The sequence below is a fragment of the Schistocerca nitens genome, chromosome 6 (assembly GCF_023898315.1).
Source record: "Schistocerca nitens isolate TAMUIC-IGC-003100 chromosome 6, iqSchNite1.1, whole genome shotgun sequence".
NCBI lineage: Eukaryota > Metazoa > Arthropoda > Insecta > Orthoptera > Acrididae > Schistocerca > Schistocerca nitens.
The window spans coordinates 502378842-502384841 of NC_064619.1; positions in this window are offsets into that span (position 1 = coordinate 502378842).

The window sequence follows — 6000 nt, forward strand, 5'->3', positions numbered from 1 at the left end:
GGTGCAGAGCTTCTTCTTACTCCTAAGATTCAATCTGGTTCACTGTCCACAGCTGCCACTAACCCAGGTTGTGGCTCCGAAGGACCTCAGAACAAAAACTCAAAGTCGAAGGCGAAGAATCATTCACTGACGAAGATGGAAAGTACACAGTCCTACGATGTCGACGTCATGCTCTGAGATGCCTCTCTTGACTCTTCTTCAGAGGCGATGGGCCTTGGTGTCTGAATGAGGTGGTCATCTCGCTCATGACTGAGCCTCCACTCATTGTGGATTCCCCTACCCAGCAGAAAGACAGGATGAGAATGCTACTCCCATGATAGAAGGCTCCCATCCTACAGTGGAACATCAATGGGCTAAGGACACATGTGGAGGAACTGAAACTCCTAGCAGAGGCACGTCCTCCGTGCTTGTGTCTACAAGAAAGACATTTTAAAACCACTGATACTTCTGAACAATGGGGCTACACCCTTCATCGAAAGGATGAGTTAATTTGGGACAGAGACAATGGAGGGGTTACTGTGTTTGTCAAAAGTACAGACCACTCCTCTGCTCCCATCTCGGTTATTGACTTACAGGCAGTGGCTGTTGAAGTTCATGTGGGTCAGAAAATCACTGTCTGCCCACTGTACTCACCTTCACAAGATGCAATAGACTGAGGCTCTCAAGGACCTCACTGAACGACTCTCTCGCCCATTTTTCCTACTGGGTGGTTTCAGTGCCAATAATGTATTATGGGGCTCGAACTATACTTGCCGTAAGGGTCGACTCTTCAAGAACCTCATGATGTCCGTCCACAGTACAGGCAGTCTCACTTACTTTTCAGCTGCTCCTGGTTCGTCTTCAGCCATTGACCACTCCTGCCCTTGCAGACTCAGTTATGTAGGAGGCAACTCATGACCCTCATCTGAGTGACTGCTTCCTCCTGTGGATCCACGTACTGGGTGGAGTATTACTTGAAAAGAATCCACTGAGTTGGCTGGTCAGCAGGGCTAACTGGATGCTGTTCAGTAAGCTGACTTTGCTTGAACACCTTGACAGCATCCAGGAATGGCTGGAACACATCATATAAGTGATCCATCATGACTCTGATTTATCGATCCCAAAGTCCTCAGGTAATCTTAGGAGGTGACCTGTTCCTTTGTGGGTCAGTGAGTGGCACACAGCAATCTGGGACAGGCGTGCTGCTTCTCGATAGTTTAAGTACTATCTCACAGCCTTTCGGTTCACGAGGACCGATGTGTAATTAAGGAGAGTACGAAAACGTCATGGCAAGTGTTCATGGACTCCATCAACCGTTCCACTTGTTCCACAAAAGTATGGAAAGCCATCAGGAGGGTTTCTGACAAAATCATTCATTTACCAACAACAGCAGTGCTTCAACAGAGTTCTCTCCAAACAACACCTAGAAACATCGCTGAGACGATGGCACAGCATTTTGCAGCGACTATTGCCAATGCCAGTCACGATCCAGCTTTTATCTGGGCGACTGGAGAGAGGAACAAGCTGGACTTCAGATCCGACAATTTTGAATCTTACCACTATCGTTTTCCCATGGGGGACCTGGAATCAGCACTGTCGAACGCTCGTAATACTGCAACCTGTCACGACCAAATCTGGTACTGCATGCTTCGACATTTGCCAGCAGTGTCAAAGTAAATCCTCTTTGAATGTTTTAATGTTATATAGAAGATATGCTAGTTTCCCAACTCGTGGAGAGAGGCAATAGTGATACCTTTCCTCACACCAAGACAGGAGCACACATTACTCAGCAGTTACTAGAGCGTCTCCTTAACGAGCTCTGTCGGAAAAACCTTGGAGCGAATGGTTAACCGTCATCTGGTCTGGTTATTAGAGTCCAGGCAACTACTTATTCGTTCTCATTGTGGACCCAGTGATGTCAGTCCACAGTCGACAATCTGAGGCTGCTAGAGGCGGTTATTCAACAAGCTTTCCTGCGTAAACACCACTGATTGCGATATTATTTGATATCAGTAAGGCATACGATACTGCTTGGAGACACAGTATTTTCGCGCAACTGCATCAATGGGGATATCGTCGCCATCTCCCCACATTCATACGGTCCATCTTGTCTAAGCTTCGTTTTTAGGTTTCGAGAATGGTAAAAACCTCTACAAAAAAACCTCAATCATAAGGTATGCTGCATGCCGATGAGATGCATGTCATAGCGTTTTGAGCAGGAAAATGGTGTTCCTCAGAGCAGTATTTTAAGTGTTACTCTGTTTGCCATAATCATAAACAGTATCATGTCTACACTGAGGATTCCTGCACAGTGCTCCTTATTTGCGAACGATTTTGCCGTTTTCTGTTCCTCTTCCAGGATTGCAAAGACGAGTTTTCAGTTTTCTGCAAATAAGTGTACATGCATTGTAATCGCTCTCGTCATATTTTTCTTTCCTTGCATATGGAGTGAACGCAAGTTACATTTTAAAGATCAGTGATGTTTCTGGGCCTCATTTTTTATTCCAGACTGTCACTGGTGCTATATCTGATGATGAAAGCCATAACCTTGAAGACACTGATTATCATAATGTGTCTTAGCCACACGTCTTGCGGAGGGAACAGGGCATATCTCTGCATTTTTATAGGGTTTTCATGCGTTCGTGGCTGGACGGTGGATGCTTAGTGTATGGATCAGCGAGATCCTCTTATCTGAAGGTCACTGACGTCATCCAACATGGGGGTATTAGGCTGCCCACAGGTGCACATAGGGCAAGCCCAATACCTAGTCTCCGTGCTGCGGTTGGTAAACCGCACTTACAAACCGACAGCAACTCCTCGTGTTTCATCAGGCAGGTAGGTTTGTCACATATTCGAATTCACATGCACACCATACTTTAGCTCATCCACCTCTGGAATGCCTTTTCTCCAATCGCCCACAAGCAACAAGGCCGTTCGTGATATGCGCATGGCGTGCTCAGCGTTGAGCAAGTACAACCCCAAATCCAGGACTTTAATCGTCTGCCACATTAGTTAGTACAGAGGCCCAGAGTAATTTTAGATTTAGTGCAGTACAGGAGAGGTTGCACTTCTGCATGTATTTTTAAGCCATTATTTACGGACATTTCTATAGAGCACCCAACTTTACAGTGTCAACATGGGGACCCCACTGTTTGCTCTGTTTTCCCTGATTGTGTGGTCCTCAATGTCCGCCAGCGTCTTGGACGCGCAATTACATGCGATCTTGTAGGCCCTGGAGACACGATATCGGTACTCAATTCGTTGTCTGTTCCGATTCTCCAAACGCCCTTCACTCTCTACAACGGTTGTACCCAGCATATGAAGTAGTCCAGAATAGCCAGGATGGCTTCTTCCAACTACAACGGCTGGGAAAGGAAGTGTCTTTCTTCAATGTGCTAGGGCACATGAGTATATCGGGAAATGAAAGGGCGGATTTGTAGCCAAGGAGGCATGTCGCTAACCTCTGTCATTTCAGTGGGCCATCCCCCTGCACGCTACCATCTGGCTATTGAAATACAGAGTCATGCGAGAACGGGAAGATGAGTGACTGGAAGTGGCAGACAATAAGCTCCGTCTAACAAAGCCCACAACGAGGTCGTTCCATCCACGTCCATCAGACGAGATCTCCTTAATCGTCTTGACATAGGCCAGCGTCCTATGACGCATGTCTCCTGGCTTCGACAAGAGGACCCTGAACTGTGTGGCGCTCGTGGCGTACACATAACTATGAGTCACGTTTTACTAGGCTTTGTTTTATTCTAGGACTACAGGATAGCGTCAGAATTTCCGACAGTTCTGTCCTCTATTTTACGTGACTTTCCAACGAATGTGAGTGGGGTTTTGAAGTTTTGTGATTTGTCCAACATTCTCCGAAAGATTTTAGGGAAATATCCTTATTGTGTTGCCAGCGTGAATGGTTCACCAACGTTTTTAGTAAGTGGTAAGCTGGTGTCATTTGTCTGTGCCAATGTTTTAGCTCCTCTACCATATTACTTGCGTTTCAATCGCTGGGTTCGCAGCTCTCACCCTTCCTCGTTGTCTTGAGGCGTGTGGGATTGAGTGATCGAGTGAGTTAATGCGATTGCGATGGGAGTGCATTTTACCCACATTCAGTACTGATAGCCTTGGCGTGGAGCACCTAGAAAGTCACAATACACACACACACACGCTCACACACACACACACACACACACACACACACACACACACACACACACACACACACACACACACACATACACATACACACGTGCATAACCGCATTAAAATCTTTCTTGCAAAGTGTCATATCGTTTTCGGTGTAATTTATGTTACTACCATCAGTAAAAAGACAGTCAAGTTTCTCCAATCATAACCACAAACCAAAGAATTCGTCATTTGATGCCATCTTCTTGCCTAAAAGCTGAGTGATGCTTAGGAGTTTGGAGGATGCCATGTTGACACTTTCCACCACTACAGATTGCTGTTTAGTTGCGGCTAACAGGGCTTGTTATATATTTTAAAAATCCTAGATGGTAACAGTTCTGATCACACACCCATGGCGTCACCTACGGTTATGTCCCCTAGATTTAGAAGGTTGCTATGTCCAACACTTGTGTATGTTGTAGTACCCTGCAATATTTGGTTTATGCGAAACTGTGCCCGAGATTATGAGGTGTGGGATCACTGTAACGTGAAGAAAATCCGATGTAAGACAGACTAAATATAGTCAGTGTGTTGTTATTGTATATATAACACGTCATTATCTGGATGTTCGATAAGTGATGTAGTGAGGAATAATTGCAGAATCTACTGAGTGGGGTGAACAGTCATCTGTGCATGGAATATGATTTGAAAGTAAATGAAAGAAAGAAGAAAGTTAGGGACCAATTGTTCTGAAATTATTCTACCACGTAGTAGACGAAAGGGAAGTAAAGCATGATGGAGGAATTGAGGAGGAAGTTAGAAGACCTCAACAGGTAAAGTGAGTATTCCTCGCCAAGAGAAGTCTACTAGAATAAAAATTATACCTTAATTTAAGAAAAAAATTATAACCTATGTATAGCGCAACTACATTGTATGCAAGAAAATCTTGGGCTGTGGGAAAACTGCAAAAAAAGATTATCAAAGCGCTTGGGAAGCTCTCTTGCAAATGGACGCCGAGAACAAAGTCGACTGATATGACAGGGAATGAGAAGGTTTTCAGTTGAATCGGTGAGGATACGTATAAATGGAAATTATTAACTAGAAGAAGCTATAGAATGGTAAACGTGTGGTACTACAGGAATAAAAACTTGCACGCTACTAGTGCATGTATGTCAAATTGACAGATTAGCTCAGGCCAGATGAAAGAGGTATAATTTCATGCAGACAGGGAAAATTAATGAAAAAAGTGGAAAGATGTGTTTCAATGCACTGTAGAAAAAAGCAGAGGAATAACAATAAAGTGAATGTTATTTTCCAGACTCTAGATATCTCTTCCCTGCTCCTGTCACTTGTAATTCGGTAGAAATTATGTGTACAGTGATTACTTTCGATACAGATAAACTTCAGCATATCTTGATCTGACAAGTCGATTATTTCCCTTCTGCTCAAACTGGTAAGAACGTCTAAATGTAGCTACTTGCTTTGTGCTAGCTTGCTGTGGTTTGCAACTAAATTAAATTCTAACGCTTTTGGGTTAGTATAATTATTATCAGCAAATAAACAGTTCACACATCGGCTGGTACTGATAGTTACTTTCACAGCATCAAAGTTAAAGCAAAGTGTTTAAAGGGTGCTCACCAACGAAACGTATTAGTCGCCATATCGTAGAAGGACTGTCACGTGCTGTCTAAATCCGAATTTATGCCCCTCCCCACAACTTAGATTCATCATCACTGTCTTTTCACCCTCAGGAGCTCTACAATCGTTTGCTGGATACGAGCTTGGCGACCCTGGGATTCCTGGGCTGGGAGTGGTCAGTCCCCTGTCACAGTAAGCTCTGGTCATTCTTCAGTGATCACCGTGTGGCGTGGTGGTGCAACGTTGTGTGTAAGGGGG